Genomic DNA, 24,282 nt, shown 5'->3' with positions numbered 1-24,282 from the left:
CCACTGCACTCCAGCCTAGGCAACAAGAGCAAAACTCCATTTCAAAAAAAAAGATTCTTCTTAAGATAAAAATGACCCATTATGCAATTCTCCAAGACATCTTCTACTAGTTCCTTCTCCTATCCTTGCAGAAATGTTCCCTCCTGCCTCCTCATTCCCTGAGATGTTGTTTTCCAGGACCATTCATTATAAACAAGTCCTCATGCAACTGTATCCATTAGGAAATGAATGTAAGGGCAGGTATGTAAAGACAGGATGTGCTATTTAGGCTGCTCCCTGTCAGAAGTGAACAGGACCACAAAGCCCCTCTGCTCTTCAGCAAGATGGCTGTGGACTCCTCCCTGCAGTATGGAGACATCAGTAGTCCTTTCAGGAATTCCCATTTCAATTACCACATCTCAATCTCACCATGAAATGTAAGCTTCCAGCGTGACACTGTACAAGGCGGCCATATAACAAAATTGATCCCAGAACTTCATCGCCCACCTGAGAGGCACTGACATCAAACCCGCCTGATGCTGCCTAACTCTCAAAATACCCTATAAACGACTCAAAATCAAAACAGGCAAAAAAGTTACAGGCTCTCCCGTGTCAAAAATGGAACTGGGTTTCATGGATCATCAAAGCCTGTTGAGTGGACTCTTGGGAGTGGAATAAAGATGATTCCTTCTAACCAAACGATGCATCAGGCTTTGCAAAATTTGATGTAACGAACCAATAACTACCAAGAGGGGTTATACATATGGTAGTTTTTAGCCCAGAACTGCAGGTGGCAAGTGACAAAAGGGATAGCTTTGCCTGGAAGCATGACAGCCAGGGGTCGACCTAATCTCACAATGAACTAAGCCGCACAGAATGAGAGTTCCATGCAAGCAGGGACTGGGACTTTGTCTTGTTCTCCTCCTCACCCGCCCCCTCACTGTGCCCAGCACAGTGCTTGGCATATAACAGAGGGTCAGCAACTGTGTGTTCACTGAATCAGCAAATGAAGGAATGAATCTGAGCAAAGCGACATCGATGACCAGCAGCCCTCAGAAGCTCTGATGCAACTGATGGGAATAACATGAAAATCTGTTTAACAAAAGTGAGACTTCTGCAGTGCTTTGGGCCTCTCAAAAAATACATCCAGATGTATATATTCAGACAGCAATCTGTACGATACTGTAAGTAAATGCAAGTAAAAGGCACAAATCCTTTAAATGTCAGTGTGTGGGTTTTGAGGGTTGTTTTTGGCGTATTTGTTTTGTAGCTTTTTTCCCTAACCATTGCAAGTTATTAGGAAGAAACAAAAGAGAAACGCAGTCTGAAAACATTCTTAGCCTCTGCCCCAAGTGAACCTCTTTTGAATAGCAAAATACAGCTCGTGAAAACAAACCAATAAAACCAGAATACATTCCCACGCTCTCTATGAAAGATTCAAGAGTTGGAACAGCTATCTCAGGATTTACACTCAAATTGTACCACAGGGCAACAGTCACTGGCCAGCAAGTCAGGACGAAGAGGAACTCAGCAGTCCTAACATCAAGGAAGATGCAGCTCAGCTCCTGGGGGTGCTCCCCTTGCAAGCCCAGCCTCAGCTCACTCTACGTTTCCACCGAACACACAGCTCAGCTCCAACATTCTTACTTCCCAAGGACTTATAACTGAAAATTCTCACAGACCACGTCATGTGTCAGACCCAAATACTCACTAGATGTCACGTGCTTGGAATGAAGAGCCTCTAACGTCCAATGGGCATCCGGCCATCACCCAGGGGATACGATTTCTAGATTGCTTTCTCATGAACTTGGGTTTGATCCTTCCATTAAAGGTAAGAACAGATGACAGACCATGTTTTACACAGGAGGAAAAAAATGAAGCTCAGAGGGTATTAAGGGTTGAAATAATCCCCCAAAAGACATGAGGAAGTCCTAACCCCCTGGTATCTAAAATGTGACCATCATTGGAAATAGGGCCCTTATAGAGATAATCAAGTTAAAATGAGATCATTAGGTGGGCCTTAATCCAATATGACCGCTGTCTTTATAAAAAGGGGAAGTTGGCCGGGCGCGGTGGCTCACGCCTGTAATCCCAGCACTTTGGGAGGCCGAGGTAGGCAGATCATCTGAGGTGAGGAGTTCAAGACCAGCCTGCCCAACATGGCAAAACCCTGTTTCTACTAAAAATACAAAAATTAGCCAGGCGTGATGGCGCACGCTTGCAATCCCAGCTACTCAGGAGGCTGAGACAGGAGAATCGCTTGAATCCGGGAGGCGGAGGTTGCAGTGAGCTGAGGTTGTGCCATTGCACTCCAGCCTGGGTGACACGAGCAAAACTCCGTCTCAGAAAAAAGTGGGGGTTGTTTGCACACAGAGACATGTACAGAGGGAACACAATGTGAAGACACACAAGGAGAAAATAGCCACGTGACTGGAGGGATGTGGCTACCAGCCAAGGATCACCAGGGATTGCCAGCCATCACCAGAAGCTAGAAAAGGCAAGGAAGGGTTCTCACCGAGAGCCACTGGAGATGGAGTGTGGTCCTGCTGATGACTCCTCCAGACACCTTGGCTTTGGACTTCTGGCCTCCAGAACTGTGAGACAATTAATGTCTGTTGTTTTAAGTCATTCAGCATGTGGTACATTGTTACGGCTGCCATAGGAAATGAATGCAAAGAAAGTAAGCGCCTTACCCAAGGGGAGCCAGGAAATATTCGCATGGAAATAACAATAAACCATGTTCTGCCAAAACCTCTTGATCCTATGTCCTACTCTCTCGGAGACTGTGAAATGTTTTCCATAAAGACAATCCCCCAATTAGCCGGGCGAGTTGGCACATGCCTGCAAGTCCTAGCTACTGGAGAGGCTGAGGTGGGAGAATCACTGAAGCCCAGGAGTTCAAGGCTGCAGCAAGCTAGGATCACACCACTGCACTCCGGCCTGGGCAACAGAGTGAGACACCATCTCTATAAAAAGTTAAATTAAAATGTTGAAAAGACAATCTTCCAGTCAGTTAACACAATCTACGTTGGCAGATAAAGGGGTGATGATACATGGATGACTGATTCAGGCCGTCAACCTGAACATATGCATACTTTAACCTCATCGTATAGCAGATGGCTTTCTAAAATTGTACCAAATTTGCAGGCAAGCAAAATTTGGGAAGGGGATTTCTGGGTTCTGATGTGAAAAGACTACAATTTGAAAGCTGCTACCTACTCCCCACATCTTTTCGGCTGTGATGTTTCATTCTAAAGAGACAGACGAGACAATGAACATACAAGCCACATTAAAACAGTAATTAGTGCAAGAGCAAGAACAATGACAACTTCTTGACAAAGTGGAACAATGAACAGGTTTGTCATAGGCAGAACCTTAAAGATTAGCTCTGAGAATGAACAGAAATCATTCCAACACAACAGTGGCACTTTTACCACTTGGGCCAAATGGACTCATAAAACCCCACACTTGACAACTTTGGTCCCTAAGACACACAAAAACACAAGATGACAAGACTCTCTCACACACAGGAGTGCTGGCATGCCCAGCAGAGCTCTTGGCCAATCCACTGCTCCAGTGAAAAGAATAACATGAGCTTTGGTCTGAAAGACAGAGTCGTGCCTTAGCGCAGCCACCCATCCCATTCCCCAGAAAGTCTTAAAACTCATTTCACAACCCAAGTCCACCCTCAGAGTATCTCAGAGAAGCCGTCATCTGCAAAGACAATGCTACAATTCCCACATGGCAGCACTGAGCCTAGGGAGGTGAAAGGTCTGGGTTCTCACTATCCAACCCCAAGCATTTTTCACAAACCCACAACCAGTTCTCATCTGTACGTTTTGTCTTCTCTCTACTCTTGATAAAGAGAAAGCACTACCCAAATAATAAACTCTACATCAAACTGAACCATCCCTGAAACAGTCTGCACTGCCTAGGTGAATCTGTTACTAATTTGTGTTTCAAACAAGATATGTACATTGTTTTTCAAAATACAACTCATTCACAGCGTTAAAACAACAGATGATGTTATAGGCTGAATTCCATCCCCTCCCCCAACTTCGTATGTTGAAGTTCTAACCCCCAGAACCTCAAAATGGGACCGTTATTTAGAGACAGGGTCTTTAAAAAGGTGATTAAGTCTGGGCACGGTGGCTTATGTCTGTAATCCCAGCACTTTGGAAGGCCAAGGTGGGTGGATCACCTAAGGTCAGAAGTTCAAGACCAGCCTGGCTAACGTGGTGAAACCTTGTCTCTACTAAAAATACAAAAATTAGCTGGACACAGTGGCGGGTGCCTTACTGTAATCCCAGCTACTCTGGAGGCTGAGGGAGGAGAACTGCTTGAACCCGGGAGGCGGAGGTTGCACTGAGCCGAGATGGAGCCATTGCACTCTAGCCTGCGCAACAAGAGCGAAACTTCATCTCAAAAAATAAAAAGGTAATTAAGTTAAAATGAGGTCATTAGGGTGGGCCCTAATCTACTATGACTGATGTCCTAATAACAGGAAGAGATTAGAACACAGACACATGCAGAGCGAAGACCATATGAAAACAGCAGGAAAAGACAGCCACATATAAGCCAAGGGGCGAGGCTTTTGCCAACACCCTGACCTCAGACTTCAAGCCTCTAGGACAGTGAGAAAATACATGAATATTGTTTAAGCTCCACAGTCTATGGTACTTTGTTACGGCCACCCTGGCAAACTAAAATAGATGGAATTCCACCATTCTGAATTTTTTTAAAAAATAAATACAATCACATAACGATTTTGAAAACAAATGGCAAAACACATTGTCAGGGATTCTTCACCGTGTCCTTAAAAGTCTTGAAATTGGCCGGGTGCAGTGGCTCACACCTGCAATCCCAGCACTTTGGGAGGCTGAGGCAGGCAGATCACGAGGTCAAGAGAATGAGACCAGCCTGGCCAACATGGTGAAACCCTGTCTCTACTGAAAATACAAAAATTAGCTGGGCGTGGTGGCAGGCACCTGTAATCCCAGCTACTTGGGAGGCTGAGGCAGAAGGATCACTTGAACCCGGGAGGAGGAGGTTGCAGTGAACCAAGATCGCACCACTGCACTCTAGCCTGGCGACAGAGGGAGACTCCGTCTCAAAACAAAACAAAACAAAAAAAGTCTTGAAATGACCAATGCAGGGAACAGAATGTAGCACTGATGCCATTGTGTCAATGGGCAGATGAGTATCCTAGCAGGGAAAGTGTTGACTGGCACTGGTAGGGGAAGTACACACAGGACAGTCAAAAGGTTTTATAGAAACCTGTGGTCTCTTTTGTATGACTTCTAGATCTTCAGACTAATCTTCCTACTGAATACTTTGGGGCATTTTGTCTACCCAGCTTCTCTCCTAGAACCACTCCTTCCCTACTCTTCAAGGAATTAAAATAGGACTGACCCCTTTCCTCCTACTAGCTCCAGGGATGCGGTGGAGGTTCTTCCAACCAGATGACAACATGGGCTTTTTTTTTTTTTTTTTTTTTTTTTTTTTTTTGAGATGGAGTCTCACTCTGTTGCCAGGCTGGGCTCACTGCAACCTCTGACTTCCTAGTTCAAGTGATTCTCCTGCCTCAGCCTCCCGAGTAGCTGGGATTGCAGGCGTGTGCCACCACGCTCGGCTAATTTTTGTATTTTTAGTAGAGATGTGGTTTCACCATGCTGGCCAGGTCGGTCTTGATCTCCCGACCTCGTGGTCCACCTGCCTCAGCCTCCCAAAGTGCTGGGATGACAGGTGTGAGCCACCGCGCCCAGCCACAACCAGGACTTTTGCCAGATATACTGGAGAAAAGATGCTTTTCCTCAGCTGCGATGGTGTGGTGGGTCAAACGTGCACCCAGGGCTCCTGGCATCCTGTGGTGACAGGCTGCCTGAGAACCTAGCCAACACAGAAGAAGGCAGAGCCAGGCGTGGGGCAGCAGAGTGGGTGATGCTGTTCGAGGACTTAGATCCAGCCCTGCCTGACACTGCCCTAGGGTTTTCAGTTACTTAAGCAGATAAAGTGGAATGGTATTTTAACATCACAATGAGTTCTGTTTCTAGAATTCTACCTGAAACAGTCCTCAGTGAGCCCCTGAGGCACTCTGGCATACACGATCACATGACTAGCTACATGTGTAAAAGTTTCATCAACATTTAAAGGATGTTTATATTAACCTGAAACCCCACAGAATTTCAAGTGTGCTTTATCAGGAGGGCAATGTATGAGCTTTAGGAAATACTGATGTCCTTTAAATTCTATGGAAAAAAATATTCAGGTATATAAGGGTCTATGGCAGAAAACAACTTAAAAATTACCCACTCCAAACTTCAGTATCTGAGACAGAATAGTACAGAGGTATAAGTATTTAAGTCTTTTTTTTTTAATTTTCTTTTTTTTTTTGGAGACAGCATCTTGCTGTGTCACCCAGGCTGGAGTGCAATGGCATGACCATGGCTCACTGCACCCTCAACTTCCTGGGCTCAAGGAATCCACCTCCCAGGCTCCCGAGTAGATGGGACCACAGGCATGCACCATAATGCCCAGCTAATTTTTTTTTTAACAGATGGGGTTTTGCTATGTTGCCAGGGCTGGTCTTGAACTCTTAGGCTCAAGCAGTCCTCCCACCTTGGCCCCTCAGTGTGCTGAGGTAGCAGGCATGAGCCACCATGCCTGGGCCCTTGAATTCTGAAATTTGAAAAACGTGTACTGCCGTGCCTATTTTTAGTCTGACATAAAGTTTTCATCCTAAACTACATAATTTCTAAGGATACAATTTTCAGCATATTGTAAACATTAACATTTTAAAATAAAACTTTCACATCACAGTTTTAAATGGAATCTAGCAATCTGATATCCATCATTCATTTTAAAAATCCAACAGCAAGTTATTTTTTAAGAACTGAAAATGTTGTATCATTCTTTCACATGAGAAAGGGGCTTAAATGCCCTGTTTCTGGCACCAAGTTTCAACAGGGAAAAGACAAAAGGGAAAGGGACAACCATGTGGCAGTGCTGTGATTAGAAGGACCTCAACATACCAATTTCAAAGAGTTCCTTTGTTAGGTGGCCCTTGAGGTTTTCATACCCAGAGCAACATGCCAGAATAAGACTACTTCTGGCTAAGAGCTGCGCCTTTACAAAATGAGGGAGGATAGGGCCAGGCGCAGTGGTTCACACCTTTATTCCCAGCACTTTGGGAGGCCGAGGAGGGTGTATCACCTGAGGTCAGGAGTTCGAGACCAGCCAGACCAACAAGGTGAAACCCCATCTCTATTAAAAATACAAAAATTAGCCAGACGTGGTGGCGGGCACCTGTAGTCCCAGCTACTCGGGAGGCTGAGACAGGAGAATGGCTTAAACCTGGGAGTCGGAGGTTGCAGTGAGCCGAGATTGCGCCACTGCACTCCAGCCTGGGCGACAAAGTGAGACTCTGTCTCAAAAATTAATTAATTAATTAATTTAATTAATGAAAATAAAAATAAATAAAATGAGGGAGGATAACCATGAAAGGTGGATTGGGAGAACCGTGGAACAGACAGGGAGTCTCAGGTCGATCAATTTCAGGGAAGGGCACATATGTGAGGCTGGAGATGTGAAAACTGATTTTCTTAGAACTACCCACATCTGCATATTCCATGAAAAGTCTTCACGGATTTCCCAGGGGTGTGTATATTTCTACTATCAGGACACCTGGGCTGTTGGATTATAGGACAGAGATTAAAAGCAAATATTCTGAAAACAAAATTCATTTCCAGTCTCTGCACTTTATTACTTGAGCAAATAACCTCTCCAAGCCTCAGTTTCCTTAGCTGTAAAATGAAAGTACTCAGCTTAGAAAGCTGTCAAAAGGCATCATGCTCGTAAAGCACGCCTCAGTACTGTTTCTAACAAATTGCTAAGGAAAGGGCCTTTCCTATCCCATTCATTGGCTCCCATCTCTCTTAATTGTCAGAGCCCAAATTTCCTACGAGAGAAAAGTGTAAAGTGGACAGAAAACTCCTGAAAAATTGCCTCAGGTGATTAGGGAGCAGGCTTTTGCTTTTACCTTCAGGGCCTCTGCAAATTTTCTGAGATCTCTGGACAGGGCTAAGAAGAGAAAGACTATGGCCTCTTCCTAATCCCCAGGAGCTCTTGGTTTTCTGGTTGAACCAAGCACAATTACCACAAAGTGGGGAAGGCAAAGAGATGAAGGGAAAGGAAATGAAGCAACTCTAAATAACTGAGTGCTTTCTCAACGTAACACACACATTAACAAATTTAATGAGCTCAAAAATGCTGTATTTCCAAAGGAGTTATGGATAATTCCAAGCACAGGAAAAAGGAAAATGGCAGAAGCTAAGACCCAGAGAAAGCACCCCTTGGTATGGATTAAATCAGACCACTACTGGAGAAGCAGCAGGGCTTCCTGAACCATATAACCAACACCACATGCCAAGTGCAAGTTCATAAAGTTTTGCTAGTGCTTGGATCACACAAACCCTGTGATATGCCCAGGGCTCCTCTGTCACCCCTCTGTGATTTGCTAAGCAAACCTATTCATGTAGCGCTCACGCCTGGCTTACAAGGGCAGTGCCATAAAAACCCAAATGGACCTCACAAATACTAGAGGCAATACTAAATATTCTAACATAAACATGTGGTTATGTGGAGAAGAGTCTTTAGGCACCGCTGCTAAGCTCCAGTACAAATTTATCCAATCCTCCCTAGCCACTCCCCATCACTGTCTGATAGTTTCTCCATCAATTATGACTGCCATTCTGCATCTGGCTCTTTAAAGAATGGGGAATGCTATTAAACATAAAAGGTACAAGGTTCTTCAAGTCCTCCTACCTGCTAATCCTCCACTTCAATACTCAGCCCTTGAGAGCTTGTGTGAAGACATTTCTTTTTTCTTTTTCTTTTTTTTTTTTTTGAGACAGGAGTCTCGCTCTGTCGCCCAGGCTGCAGTGCAGTGGTGTGATCTTGGCTCACTGCAAGCTCCGTTTCCCTGGTTCACACCATTCTCCTGCCTCAACCTCCCGAGTAGCTGGGACTACAGGCGCCCGCCACCATGCCTGGCTAATTTTTTTTTGTATTTTTAGTAGAGATGGGGTTTCACCATGTTAGCCAGGATGGTCTCGATCTCCTGACCTTGTGATCCACCTGCCTCGGCCTCCCAAAGTTCTGGGATTACAGGTGTGAGCCACCGCACCTGACCTGTGTGAAGACATTTCTAGGTCTGGATTGATTACTAAGATGCATTCTCCCTCACCAGCACCACCAGATTTCCTGAAGGCATCAGTGCACCCCAGGAAGGCCCAATAGCCATTCTGGTCATTGGTGAGGGGGGAAGGGATTCTTCAGATTCTGAATACTTTGAGAGGCTAATCCACATCAACCCATCTACCCCTGCAGCACAGTATGATACTCAAGGTTTAGCCAGAAAGGGTTACATTATGCCTGAGTCAATGAAATCTAAAACGACAACAACAACTGTTTATTGTATTGACTGCATGTTCCAGGCATATGGTAAAACCTAGAAGATCCCCTGAGATGCAGTTTTACTGAAAGGCTCCCGCTCTCTAGCAAAACAGTCAGGTTATTGCACAGAAAGTGCAGCCGCAGAAGTCAGACTGAGGTGCAGATGCAGTTCAATGCTCAGTATCAGGAAAAGCTTAAGAGGCAGGACGGCCTGAGCTGGGTTCTGAAGGAAAAATACAAGTGTCCGGGCAGATAAAGAAGCAGAGAGCTTACCAGGCAGGAGGGGTTATGTGTACAGCTTGACAGGTCTGGGGGGAAATAATCAGTAAAGAAGAAAATGATTAAGTTACAGATTGGTGATGCATGAAATAGGGGTGGTCAGGGGTGGGGGATGAGATTGCAGAGAAAGGCAGGCCTGGTTCATAACAAGCTTTGTGTGTCCCAATAAGAGAGCTGATGTTTTCCAGGGGCTGACAGTGAGCCAGCGAGGGTAAGTACACAGAACATTCTAGAAAAACCCTCGTTCCTTAAAGATTAAAAATAAAGACTTGCTGTCTGTAAGGGATTAGATTATCCTATTTGAGAAATTCTGTCATCCAGAATGGCTTACCCCACAATGCTGGAAAGTGTGTACCGTACTCTCAAAGCAAGCTCCTCCTCAGGCAGAGAAACACCAGCTATCACAGGAAGCAAAGAAACTGGCTTCACTTTTAAGGTGAATCCAGAACCCAGATGTCAGAGCTCCAAGCGTTTCGCTCTCAGCTCCGTGCAGCTGCTTTAGGAGCCACTCATGAGGAAAAGAAGAATTTTCTCTATTATGCCCCTTACTGGGTGTCATCCAAGGCTAGGAAAAAGGTTGTTCTATAACCCTGAGCCCATTTAAACAAATCCCCAATAAGAGAGGCCCCAAAAAGTGTATTTTCACCAAAGCCCTACCCCAAGCCAAGCCAAAGGAGAAAGTGCTATTTTAAGACTTGCTGCTTGTGTCACGAGTAGACTTTATTCCAAAAAGGCCATGTTACAGTGGGCAATGAAAGCCATCTCAGACTTCCATACCAAGCAAATGTGTGTGAGCCAGTGATTCAACAGAGAAAACTCCACAAGCTTCCCTTCTTCTGTCCCTCCTGTAACAGTTCCAGCCTGGCGGGCCTTAGAACTTCATATATGAACTGGTACAAAATCCTGTCCAGTGGTCTCCCAGCCTCTATCTCTCCCCGCTTCAATCTGTCCCCGGCACGATGCAGGTGCACCTTCCAAAACAAGGGCCTTGAGCACACCACATCCTCCTGATGAAAAGTCACCCTGCCTTCCCAAAGCCCACAGGCCCTAACTAACTCACCAACTTCATCTGCAATGCCTTGCTAACAGAAACCCAAGGTGGCTTCCTCTCCAACCCGAAAAATATATTTGTGCTTGCCAAACGACCCTCCCTTAATCCTTCCATTCAGATTTTACCTGTCTTGTATCCAAAGACCCAACTCAAGTCCCACCCCTCGTTTCAGTTTGAGAAGCTAAAGGAAGCTCCCACCTCTGACTTCCCATCCGTGTTCAGCCTCCACAATGCACACATCCATTCACTGCACTGCTACATCCTTTCTATTGTTGCTCAGAACTGTTCATTTACTCTTCTATTGTTGCTTACCTTATGACACATTTTTTCCAAGCTCTCCAACTATGTTCCTGAGGGCAAGGACAGGAGACTCTGAATTTAATTTAACAAATGTTTAGTGGAGGAGTAGTAAGTACTAAGAGCTTAGCAAGGTGCTTTCATAGATACAAGGATGGGTGTCACCTAGTCACAGCCTCTAACATCTAAGTGAAGGGATAAGAATTAAAGTATGTAGACATTGACAATGCCAAGCCGAAGATGGCCAAGCACAGCCCTTGATTTGGTTGGTGTTTGGTGATGCCTCCTCCTACCCTATCCTCCCATCTCCTAATCACTAAGACCCAAATCAAATATTCTCATCTTGACCTCTTCAAGCAAAATGCTACCTAATACACTGTCCTCTGGGCCCTCTGAATTTCACTCATCCCCTTATGAGACGCTTCCTCCCTCACCAAGACGAGGCTCCTGAAAGGATGATGAGTGACTCTGCACCTCTGTGTTCTGCTGTCAAGCCAGGACCTGCACACAGTAGGAGCTTGATCAACGTTGGCTGAGCAAGTGAAGGAAACGCCACAAAGAGACAGAGTGCCACAGAGCCTACAGTCAGGAAAGATTTCAGCCAGACAGAGACAAGAGAGAGGATGGGGGCTTCGATCCAGCAAAAACAAAACAGCATAACAAGGCCACTCGAGTGGGAAAACAAGGGGCATTTTTAGGCGACAGCTAGTAGGCTGGGAACAGAGAAAACCTGGAGAGGAGTCCTAGGAAATATCGCAAGGCCAGAGAGGCAGGGGAGCCAGGGGCAAGGTCGGTCCTGGAACAACAAACTGAGTAGTCTGAGCAGCCGAGAGTTGAGTCCTGGCTCCTTCTACATGGCTGTGCACAAGTGTCAGTTTCCACATCTGTGAAGTGGGAGAGTGAGCACATCCCCCTCCCAAGGTGGCTGTAAGAATAAAATAACAAAAATGATCAAATGAGAGAGTGCCTGGCACAAAAGAAACACTCGAAGAAGGTGCTTTGGGTGCAGATCAGATGGAAGCGGAGCATGCTGCAGAGAAGGGAGGGCTGAGGACCAGGGAGCCTGGGTTCTGGTTCCACCTCTCCTCTGAATAACCATCTTGACCTCCCTTAGGTCCGGCCTTAGTTTCCACAGATGTAAAATGAAGGTGTTGGTCTAGTGGGGCTCCAAGGTCTCTTCCAGCCTTGGTAGTCTCTCAACACAGCAGCTCTACCTTACAGAGGGTAGGCATCAGAGAGCACTCGTGTAACTGAGAAACCCAGCAGGCGGGGAGTCATATTGGCAAAGGGGTAAAGACACTAATATGGCCGAGGAGAGTTCTTCCTGCTGGGCACCAAGTACTGAGTCCCTCCCTCCATTCTCCCAAGTTCACTTCGTCGTCCTCCTGACATGGGAGCGCCTGTCTACATCTAAGTCATTTCATAATCATCGTCATCCATGCTGGACAACAACCATCCTAAAGTTTCTCGTATTGAAAATGTCTTCCCAGGCATTTTCAAGGCAACTTGGCATGTAAATGTGAACAAGCTTGACAGCACGTCCATTCTTCTCATTCCAGATAAGTTAAAATCCCTACAAACTCGGAGGAAAGAAAGCACGCATTTCGGTATTGTGCTCTCCTTGCCTTTTTACAAAGCCATCAATGTTTGTACCGCAACAATGATCCTTCAGAGAATTCGTTCTGCTGATCTGAAATATCCTTCACATTTTTAAAATAAAAGCTGCTGGGAGACGCCTTGAGGAGTTCAAGTCTATCTCATCACCATTCAAGTCTACTGTTACTCACCCTTGTCTCCCTCCCCCATCACCTCCACCCCAGTAATGAAAACACGACCATTCATTCACAAAACAAATCATTCAGTGTGGACACAACTACTTACTAACTGCAGACCTACTAAGCACCAGCGCCACTCTTGAAGAAAGGAAAAGCCTCACCGGCCTATCAGCTTGCCTCTATGCCTCCCTTGGCTCCCCAAACCACCACAAAATGCCATTCCCAGGTGAGAGCTGACATCAGTCAAGGAGGCTATTAAACAAACAGTGGTAGCACATGAAGGATCTACGCCAACTGTTCTAAAAACAAAAGGGGAGGGGATGGCTTCTAGTTAGCTGCAGCAAGGTTCACCTTACTCAATAATAACAAATATGCATTTAATGTATCCAAGGCAGACGCAGCAATTCCTAACCACAGAATAACACTCAAGAGCCCAAGATTCCCTTATGAATTAAAAAAAAAAAAAAAAAAAAAAACCAAAACGGAAGAAAGAAATCCCTAGATGCCCATGTTCTGCTGTAAATCCTCCTAAATTCTATGGCTACCACAGAGAGCTGGAAAGATCCACAAGTCCTTTCTTCCCAATTGGCCTTGGTAATTCAGAAAAGGACTATGTTAAGAGCAAAGCTCTCTCAGTAGTCAGGGTTCCATCTCCATCTGTGTCTGCTGCCTGTCCAAGGAACAGCCCCATAATGTGACAAAAGAGGCTCAAATTATGGGTGAGGCTGCATTTTCAATTCCAGCCCTAGCCTGTGATTACCTGCAACTCCAGGTTGCCCAAAATTACCTCTGAAGCCTTAAACGCCTTACATTTTATTCCATTCCTAGAACAAATTCTTTTTTGGAAACCTTCGTAAGAGATAAAGGAACAACAACAATGGGAAAAAAAGCCCTAGATATTTCCGTTACAGTGAAGGAAGAACCAGTAGACAAGAATGATTTTGATTTTTTTTTTTTTTTTTTTGAGATGAAGTCTCACTCTGTTTCCAGGCTGGAGTACAATGGCCGTGATCTCGGCTCACTGTAACCTCTGCCTCTGGGGTTCAAGTGACTCTCCTGCCTCAGCCTCCCAAGTAGCTGGGATTACTGGCATGCACCACCACGCCCGGCTAATTTTTTGTATTTTTAGTAGAGACAGGGTTTCACCATGTTGGCCAGGCTGGTCTCAAACTCCTGACCTCAGGTGATCCGCCCATCTTGGCCTCCCAAAGTGCTGGGATTACAGGTGTGAGCCACCGTGCCCGGCCTGATTTTGGTATCTTTTGATGTCTCATACACATCGCCTCTCCTGTATACTCAAGCAGAACAAAATGAATTCCATGTTTCTGCAATTACAAAAACTCAGAATCCTGGAAACTCTTACCTAATTTACTTTTCAAACCACTTCTGTTCTTGATATATTCTTAGAGGTAGAATGTGCGGGTGATTAAGGAACTTATGAAGGTGAGTAGGTGAATACTGTTATCTCCAGGAAGAACAGTAGTTAAATAAGTAATCTGCCAAAAGTAAGTAAGCGATGTAACTTTATGTGTTAGGTTAGCAGTTATGACAGTTTACATAACCACTGGACTGCTTTCTGCAATACAGTTGAATACTAGGCTCCTAGTGGGTTATTTGTTAAAACATTCTAGTTTATGTTTGAAAAGTCCTTGGTTTTGTTTTTGTTTTTTTGTTCGTTTTGTTTTGTTTTGATTTGATTTTTTTTTTTTTGTTTGTTTTTTTTTTGAGACAGAATCCCGCTCTGTCGCCAGGCTGGAGTACAGTGGCGCAATCTCGACTCACTGCAACCTCTGCCTCCCAGGTTCAAGTGATTCTCCTGCCTCAGCCTCCTTTGTAGCTGGCACTATAGGCATGCAACACCACGCTCGGCCAATTTTTTTTGTATTTTTAGTAGAGTTGGGGTTTCAGCATGTTGGCCAGGATGGTCTCGATCTCTTGACCTCATGATCCGCCCACCTCAGCTTCCCAAAGTGCTGGGATTACAGGCATGAGCTACTGTGCCCAGCTGAAAAGTCCTTGGTTTTACATAACAGGTGAGGCTTCCAAAAGGGTCTGTCATGATTGTGTTCATCAAATAATTTGAAATATAATAACGGAATTAGCTATTAAAAGGAGACTCACTATGAATCCCTTTAGTAAGGTAAAAATCTTTTTGTACTGCAATTAACTTATCTTAAATTATTTGGTTTTAAGATCCCATTTTATATGCCCACTTCTCCTAAAATAGAGCACTCCTCCACTGGCTTCAACTCCCAAATAAGAATGGAACAAACCTCCTATTTACACCATACTTACTTCAGATCTCGTCTCTCCAATAAGCAATGCCTTCTACCCCCAGGAGATTAGCCATAGTGAGGAGCCCTCTTTCTAGCAACTCACACATTTGGAGGCATCAACCTAAGTCACTTTGCAATTTTCCTGACTTGTGTATCTACCCAATTGCTCTTCTACTCTATTTTTCTTCGAAAGACCCTTGGTATTCATCCAACAGCTCCCCCACAAGGTAATCTCCCATTCAGGCCAAATGAATGGGTTTTCCTTTCCAAGTTACAGTCAGGGCTTTGCAAAATCCAGAGAGGTCAACTCAGCTTTTATTTACTTAATTATGAAATAATTACAATATTCAGCATTGTTGCTGTTGTTTTTAATCACAAAGCACTTAATTCTCGAATAGTGGTCAAGGAACAGTGTAACATTTCAGAACTAACGGGTTTCCACCATAGGTAAGAAGTTAGCAGGCAAGTCTGGCTGCTACTGTATGAAAATGGCTCTATGACCAATCACAGACTTTGTGATTCTTTTCTTCAGCCTTATGTATTTGTAGTGCTTTACATTTCAAGGAAGAGTGCACCTTTGAACTGATCGGGCCTCTTTCTTTCCACTTCAGAGGGAAAAAACTAGAAAATCTAAAGAGTGGTCAGTGTAGAGGCTAAGATAACTGACTCAGGCAAACCCTTTCCCTCCCTGGGCCTCTAAATTCCTACTTACAAGGTCAATAACACGCTAATGTATGGAGACAGCGCCTGAAGCCCAGAGATATCAAGAAATATTCTAAGGTCACATAGCAAGTTAGCACAGGATGATGCAAGACTAAACTTCAGATCCCCCAGGCTTGATTAAAGCACCCTGTCTCCCAATCAACATAGGGATGGATGATAGAGACAAGACAAACATACAATCATAAACACACAAACAGACACACAGATACACACACACACACACACACAGAGGGACAGAGAGAGGCTTCTAACTTTTATCCCCATTGTCCTTCTGCTTGCTGTTTCTAAAAAATATACTAAATATACCTGGCCCTGGAGATTGCTGTTACAACTGTGATTTTCCACGCTCTCTAATATCCTTTAGGCGGTTACATTGTTGCTTGTTCTTCCTCACCACAGTTTCCTCATTTCAAGAAACACACACGGGCAGACATGTGCACCTAGGCTCCCATTCCAAATATTCAAAACTGTTTCTTTTCTAACAGCAAAGAAAGTTTAGACTAGAACTGAAATGATTATAATATAAGAACCTTGTTCACGTGTTAAACACAACCATAACTCTACCCAGAGCAAATCTGACAAAATGGAATTTGTTCTCACCTAAGTGTGTTTTTTTTTCATACTATATCATTTGTCAGGTAACACTGTCATTTTTCCCACTGCTGCATAATGACATAATGAAAGTGCCAAGTGTAATTCATGTACACAAGAGGGCAGACTTAGGGTTGACAAGGGACCCTTTCTTGATTTGCATTGCTAATAGTTTTTTAAAGAACAGACAAAATGCTATATGTACAATGATAATGGACAAAAAAGGAAATTTTCTGTTTGTAATAACAATGAGGAATAACCAATTAGCATTCTCAGATTTTATCTCGCAACCATTCTTGCCACTATTTGAATACACAGAGCAAGAAGCTGGGGCACGGTCCTCAGCATGGAATCCTATTAAATTATTTCTCTTCTAACACTGCATTTCCCTTTGGGCACATCCCACCTTCCAGCCATACTATGACTATTCTCCATACACACCACAATAGATAACTTTAGGGTTTCCATGCTGTTCTGTCTGCCTGCGATTCCCTTCCTTCCTACTCCCCTGGGAAGTTCAAACTCATCTCTTGAACAAGGTTGCAGGATAGTACTTACTGGGTAATAATAGTTGAATGTCTGGGCCGGGTATGGTGGCTCATGCTTGTAATCCCAGCACTCTGAGAGGCCGAAGCAGGTAGATCACGAGGTCAGGAGTTCGAGACCAGCCTAGCCAAAATGGTGAAACCTCGTCTCTACTAAAAATACAGTAATTAACTGGGCACAGTGGCAGGCACCTGTAATCCCAGCTACTCGGGAGGCTGAGGCAGGAGAATCGCCTGAACCCGGGAGGCAGAGGTTGCAGTGAGCCAAGATCGTGCCACTGCACTCTAGTCTGTCTGACAGAGAAAGACTCCATCTCAAAAAAAAAGAAAAAACAAAGAAACAAACAAACAAAAAAAACAGTTGAATGTCTGCCTCCCATAAAAGACTAGAAGCTAAATGTAGAACCTCTGTAACCTCCACACAGAGCATGGCACCTGCCACAGGGTAGATGGTCTATTATTACTTGTTAAACGAAAAGATGAAAAGTCTTATAAAATACATTTAATGAAGCCTTAACTTCACTGGTTGCTGCCTGCTACTCTCCACATGCCAATGTGACAGAGAAATGCTGAACACCTCTCAATGAATGGTAAATACTCCAGGTAGAGCAGCCTCACCAACACTAAGCAGATTTTGCAAGGTGGCTGTATCCCCAAGGTGTGGCAGTGGCAGGGTGCCTGGAGCTCTCAACCTTTTGGGTCTCATATCCCCCACCCCCAATTCAGTATGCTCCTCCTTTCTGAGAATCTCCAGCCAAAAAGACACCTTCATCTTGTTCACGGACAATAAGGAAGGCCAGCCTCCTGCCTCTACTTCTGCCATCTGGCTTCCATCAAATTCGTAAGACCCCATTCATGTCTTAGGATGACAGCATATATCCTCCACAGGATCGGTTTTCAATCGTTGGTGCTCAATGGCAAATGCAATGGTATTTTCCTGTTCCAATCTCTTACCCCTTGGCTGTTCTGCGCCCAACAGAATCAATCTATAAAGCCTTAATGTTAGAAATAAAGCTTTCTGCTGACCATTTTTCCTAGACCACAACAATAGCTCCCCTTCAACTACCTAAATATGCACTACACATATGGGTAAAGGGTCACAAATGCAGTCTACCAGACCCCAGGGTTCAGGGAGAAGTAATAACTCAGGTGGGTTCACAGGTTTCAAACAGAGTCTAACTCTACACGCTGAACTGGGCCTTTAGGAATCCAGTATGACCAACATCTTGGTGATATTTACCTGTTTTTGTGACAGTATTCTAAACTGAGCAGGCTCTTCTTGGCCTCTACCTTGCATCTTGCCTGTCTCCCCCCACCTCTGGAATCAGCTTTGATAAGACTTAGCTACTTGGGTAAATCTAGGCAATGGGGCAGTCAGTGCTCTTCAGGGAAGCAGAATTATCTTCCAATTCTGCTGGAAGGCCTGTAGACACTAATGATTTCATACTACTAAAGGTGCAGAGAGCATCTGAGATGGAAGTGCAACTACGCTGTCAAGACATCTGTAAGTATAAAGAATGTATTTTTAAGGGGAATTTGAAGTTTGATGGAGTTCACTGCAGAGACATTTTGAAGCCATGTGATTTTATGATGACTGCAGGAAATATGCCATCAAAAACCAAACAGAAGTGTTGATGACAAACTGTTAGGGAACTTAAAGTTAGGATGGTCTAATATTCAAAGGATAGAGCCTTTGCACAGTCCTTAAATACTTAGAGATTGTAACTGAGTCTTTTCAGAATGTCACATAACATTTTGCAGTTAACTGGTTCTAAGTTGTCCAAATGACAATTTAGATGTGAGCAGGCCCATCCGTTAGGCACTCAGAATCCACTCATTAGTGCAAGCCTGTACTGGATACCAAAAAGTTTGTCTCACGAATCCTCAAGATTAAACCACAGTCTCACGAACCCTCAACATAAATCGCAGGCTCATGAACCCTCAAGATAAACCACAGTAACACAGGCCCTGGTGTTTTCTTCTTCTTCAGTGGTGGAAAAGATAACTAGTCCCCCCTAGTGTCCTGCTACTGTAGGTGGCTGAAGGATGGCGACACTACAGGACGCACCCTCCCTGCACTGTGCATCAACTTTAAAGCGCAGCTCAGGAACCCAGAAACAAAGGAAACCTTCACAACCTTCCCAAGAGATGGAAGCACTTCCGAGACCTATGATGAGATGAAAAAACCCTTTCATTTCATTTCTAAGGCCCTTCCAGGTATGGTTTAAAAACCAAAGGTATCTGCATTAGCTCACATCAAAAAGTTAATCCACACCCCAGCACACTTCATTAGGCGAAGCAGGAGGGCCCACACTTGTCAGCAGCTACTGCTCACTCCACAGCAATCCCATCTTCCCTTTAAAACCCTCTCTGTCCTGCTAGGGAGATTTGATTCCTTTCCTCACCACTCTCAAAAACCCACTAACCTCTAAATCTTGGTGACTTTTGCCTCTCTGTTCGAGTGAGTTTTCTTCCTGGCATGGAATTAACAGGGACAGGCTCGATAAATGTGTTCTCCACAAGCAATTTTCACTAAAGTAAAGTACTCTTGAACAATAAAGGTACACTAAGAGATGCGTGAAATCTTAAAGCCAGCGTTTTTATTTCTTTTATTTTGATCCCTAGTGAGGACCAAGTGTGCCGGTGAGTAATGTCACCCATTTGTGAGAGATGGGAAAATAAACCACCACCACTTGTTCCTTTCTTAATTTAGCAGCTTTCCTTATCTTAAGTCTATCGAAGCTGACTCCTGAGGTGGGAAGAGAGGAGAGGTGAGGAGAAAAATTAACCTGAGGTGACCGCCTCCACGGAATGATAAGCAGTTCAGGTCTCCACACCTGTGTCAGAGAGAATAGGCATCTGCATATCAGGGAGGTGGACGCCCCCACCTGCCACCCCCTCCGTTCCTTCCCTTGAAGGAAGCAGGAGCCTGATCTCCCCCGACTCCCTCCTCTGTCTCTCTCTCTGGGCACTTACATAAGACCCTGTAAAACTTCCAGTGACACTCACGGAAAATGTAAGCTGCTATTTTGCTCCCTCAGGAGATCATTTTAATGGACTGAGTGACAAAATTCACGGATTCTGAATTCAGCAGTAACCTGCTCAACCGAGGTACATCAGCATAGGGACCAAAAAAAAAAAATCCATCCCCATTAAACAGGGTCACCCAAGGGATGGATTCAGTGTGCAAGAGACAATCTGTTCCCTCCGAAGTGACCCACTTAAAATCAGATTGTTCTGGGGGAAGCTCATAGGTTTCATAAATTTCAAACAGGCAAGGACAGGCTTGTACAACTGAGGTTCCTCAAGAGGAACATTTAAAAGAGGATAAGGCAATGAACTAAATAACTTGAGGATACACAAACTTTGGAGTCCTCACTTCAAAACTTCAAAAGTAGTGACACTTACAAGAATGTCTGCATAGCTGTACACTGATCACTCCTCACAAGCAGCTTTGCCTAATAGGAAGGACATGCTGGTTGGGTTCCCCCCCTACAGATAGCAAATGCCAACCAACCACTCTGTCCTAAAGAGGGACTCGCAAGCTGTAGCTGCTCGCCCCCAAATTGCCCCGGACTGTCTGCAAGAAGAAACAAGAAAAGTTATTCACAGCATCACACCAGGAAAGGTAGTTGCGTACCGCCCAAGTCGGGCCTCTCCAAACACGGCAGGCTCCGCAAACCACAGGTGCTCACCGCTAACAAGTGAGGCCCCGGGTGCGAGTATCGGTCACATGCACTCCTGGTGTTAACCAGAAACAACTCCCGGCTCGCTCCCTGCCAGCAGCCTGTGTGCCCAGAAGCGGAGCAGGCCCTGAGGGGGTCCTCGGGACGTCGGAGACTGAGGGCTTCCACCTCCAGCCTCTCCAGGGCTCCCGGCCAGGGCAGCAGAGGGTGTGCCCAGCCTCCCCGCCGGCATCCCGAGTACAGGGGGTACCAGCGACAGGTTCGGAGAACTTGTCCGGCGCTGCACACCACGGCGCCCCCGCGGCGACTCTCGCACTCCGGGGCTCTTACCTTAGCCGTGACTGCCGCCAGGCAGAGGGAGACGCGGAAGAACGGGGTGGCGCGGCGACGCCGCCGCCTACGAGGCGCACGGGGTCCGGGTCAGGGTCCCGGCAGGCGCTGCCCTACTCGGAGCGGCGGTGCCAATCGCAGAGTTCGGGACTGCCCCCGGCTCCAAATGCCGCGGCGAGGGTCCGGGTCGCCCAAGCTGAGCACTGTCCCTTCTTCCTCTTCCTCCGGGGCCGCTGCCTGGAGCTGCTCCCGGCCCGGGGGACTCTTCCGAGCCAGGGGCGCCCCGCATGGGCAGGGGCCTGGGTCCGCCTCGGGTTGGGTACAGGGAGCGGCCGCCGGGGCCGACTCCACCTCCCGCGCTCCCAGCCGATTCGTCCCTTCAGGGCAGGGCCTGCCCGCGAACGGCCCGGCGAGGCGAGCGCGGCCGCGCCCCCAGCTTCGGGCGCCCGGGCTCCAGCGCGGCGGCGGGGCAGGAACACACCGGCCGGGCCAGGCGCCGAGCGCGGCGGCGCGGGGGGGGGCTGCAGCCGGCCGCGGCGCGCTCTCCCCCAGGGCCTGCGCCGCCCGCCAGCGGCTCCGCGGGAAGGAGGCGCCGGAGAGGGCCTCGCCCCGGCCTGGGGCGCGGGGCCGGGGGCGCGGGGCTAGGGGAGGCGCCGCGGGAAGGTCACGGGAGCGGAGGCGCGGCGAGCGGATCGCGGTGCGGTGGGTGCGGGGAGCCGAGGCGGGCGGCCCCCGCCGCCGGGAGCGCTCGCCGGCCTCGGCCGCCGCCGCCTCCGAGATGCGCCGGCTTCCCGGAGCGCCCGGCGCTCGGAGCTGGGCGGCCGCTGCAGCCGCCACGGGCAGCCGGGCGCCGCTGGCCGGAGCCGGCGCGCGATCCCCGCCTCCCGCGCCCGGTCAGGAGGGGGCTGCCGAGCTGGGGCCGACAGGGGCGGGCGCTGGGGTCCGGGCTTCGGGCTGGCCCCGCCGCCTCCGCGTGCCCAGAGCGCCGGACTCGCTCAGCAGCTGCAGTGACTGTGTGTCTGTGTCATGTCTGTGCAGCCGGGGGGGACCGCGAGCCGGGGCTGGGTTCCGAGCGGGGGCGGGGCCGGCGCCCTCCTCGGCGCCCGCCTCCGACCCCGTGACCGAGCGGCCGACCAATGGCAAGCTCCGCAGCCGCGCGGACCGAAAGTTCGCCCCCGCACAGGCTCCGCCCCCCGGGGAGACTCCGCCCCAGTGCTTCTTCAGCTCGCTGGCAGGCAGGCGGAAGCAACACCCGGAGCCGGGATCCCGGGCCGGGTCGGGATGAAAGGGTGCAAGCTGAGAGCTCCCCGCCCTTCTTCCCCCCCACCCCGGCCGCTCCCGGCCGCCTCGGGTTTGGCGTGCCTCGCGGAAAGGGGGGGAAGGGAAGCGGGACGGGCTCGCAGCTGCCGTGTTAGAGACGCTCGCAGGCTTGCAGGACCATGCAGCCTGCTCCCCAAATTGCACAAAACAGCCGTCGTGAGAAGTAGGAAGTTTCCCCGCCTCGGGTCGCCGCTTCTCTCAGAGGTGGGCATGGTGTGGGGCAGCTGGAGTCTGTGAGGAGCCCCGCTGAAGGGCTCTGACGGCATCTTTCTGGGCTCAGTTTCCAAGAATCCTGTCCAAGGCTTCCTGTTCCTCTGAGGAAACTACATTCTGTTTCCCCCACCCCAAACACACACCCCGTGCACGCACAACACGCCCCTCCCCTGCTGGTTTTATTCTCGCTCTTTCCCTCTTGGCATAAGAACCCGGCGCGCAACATCCCTTGAATGGACTTCCAGCCTCCCAGTTCTAGGAACGAGGGTGGGGTGCTGAGAGTCCTCCCAAGCCACAGGAGGAGTGGGCGAAATGGGTCGGGGTACAAGGGCGGGGGTGTGAGAATGGATGGAAGGAGGATGCCCTCGAGAGAAGACCCAGAGGAGGCGAAAGCAGAGAAGCAGGGAGAGAAAGAGGACGCCGAGGGCCGCACAACTCCGACTCGGAGACTGGAGCTCCGGGCGCGCGATCCAGCTCCCGGGTTTTTCCCCAGCTCGGTCCCAGGGCTTCTGGGGTCCCCTTCCCCCCGGGTTTCCACCTCTCCCCAGCCGCGCGGGCCGCCGGGTCTCTGCCTCCCCTCTGCGCGCCTCTCCGCGCTCCAGGACTCTGGCGAGGCAGCGGGAAGCCCACCCTAGTTCTTGAAAGGGGCAGGGGAAGGATGGGCTGGTGACGGGGCGCGCGGGAAAAGGCCGCCGAGCTCGGGCTGCCGAGCTGACCCCACTCCTCGAGGTCGGCCTGGGGGTGGGCAGGGGCTTCCGAGGCTCGGCCCCTGCTCCGCTCCAGACCTGGCTCCCGCCTGGGTAACCACACTCTCGGCCTTTGGCTTGACCGGGCTGGGACCCTTCTCCCATCCCCCTTCCCTCCAGCCTCTTGAAACAACGACCCCCACCAGCAGCAGCAGCGCCCGCTCTGCCCCGGCTCCGGGGCGCTGTTTACCTAATCTCAGCGGCTGACGGAGCCCAGCAGAATGCGAAAGGGAGGCAGCGGTGGCACAGCAGCGTCCCCGGCGAAGAAGTAAAAGACGTTTGCTTTGGAGCTTCGGGATAAGTTAACTGCGAGGCTGGGGTCCTGCTGTCTTATCTCTGCGGGGATAAGTCTCACCGTGCACGTTGCAGGCATAGCCGATCTGTTTTGATGCCATTACCGTATCGGAGAAGAACATTATATGAAAAACTATTACCTAATATTCTAGAGACCATTGAAGTGTCAAAGTTTAATGCCGAGTGTTTTAGCTCGAAGGCTGCTCAGTTCTTCCTCTGACGTGCAGCTCTGTTCTAGAACGCGCTGAAAACAAGGGGATCATTTTTATTTTTTTGCCGCCCGAATGTCCTTCCTTCCTACTCTCTTCCTCCTGTCTCACCCCCACCCCCGCCCCGGAACCGGGTAAAGTTTAAGCCAGAATTTGTACTTTCTTTTTACGTTTTGCTTTGCTTCACTTCATTAGTAGTGTAAAATGCATTGTTACAGCATATTAGCATATTAATAAAGATAACGTGACTGAGGAAAGGAAAAGAGACCTGAAATTTACAAGCGAAGGAGAAATAATTGAATAACATCAGCAACTAAAAGATAAGCTTGCGGGGGAAAAAAATATCTCCATTATAATTACTCAAGTGTACATTCTCTAGATAGAATCTAAGAAAGAAAAATGTGACCATCGTGTGGGAGATAGCAATGTTCACGCTGGTCAGTAACGCATGTTGAAGACATAATGCCTTATTAGTGGATTTCACAAAATGTACTTGCATTGGTCAATAAGCACCT

General features: G+C 47.7%; 1 protein-coding gene across 6 annotated transcripts in view; it reads right to left on the bottom strand.

Annotated features, from left to right (window-relative positions):
* The window catches only part of LARGE1 (LARGE xylosyl- and glucuronyltransferase 1), a 631,116-nt gene extending 607,253 nt beyond the window's left edge, over nt 1–23,863 (bottom strand). For 2 of the 6 annotated variants that reach the window (XM_025399700.1, XM_025399701.1), the window contains exon 1: nt 20,986–21,419. The gene's annotated coding sequence lies outside the window, so the exon portion shown is untranslated. Of the gene's footprint in view, nt 1–20,985; nt 21,420–23,454 lie in introns of those variants that run through there. The other 4 variants (XM_025399702.1, XM_025399703.1, XM_025399705.1 and 1 more) reach the window with 4 other exon arrangements.
* Nucleotides 23,864–24,282: the final 419 nt, after the last annotated feature.

This window comes from Theropithecus gelada, chromosome 10, assembly GCF_003255815.1.
Source record: "Theropithecus gelada isolate Dixy chromosome 10, Tgel_1.0, whole genome shotgun sequence".
Lineage (NCBI taxonomy): Eukaryota > Metazoa > Chordata > Mammalia > Primates > Cercopithecidae > Theropithecus > Theropithecus gelada.
The sequence above is the reverse complement of the archived record's forward strand: the minus strand, read 5'-3'. Positions and strand labels throughout refer to the sequence as shown.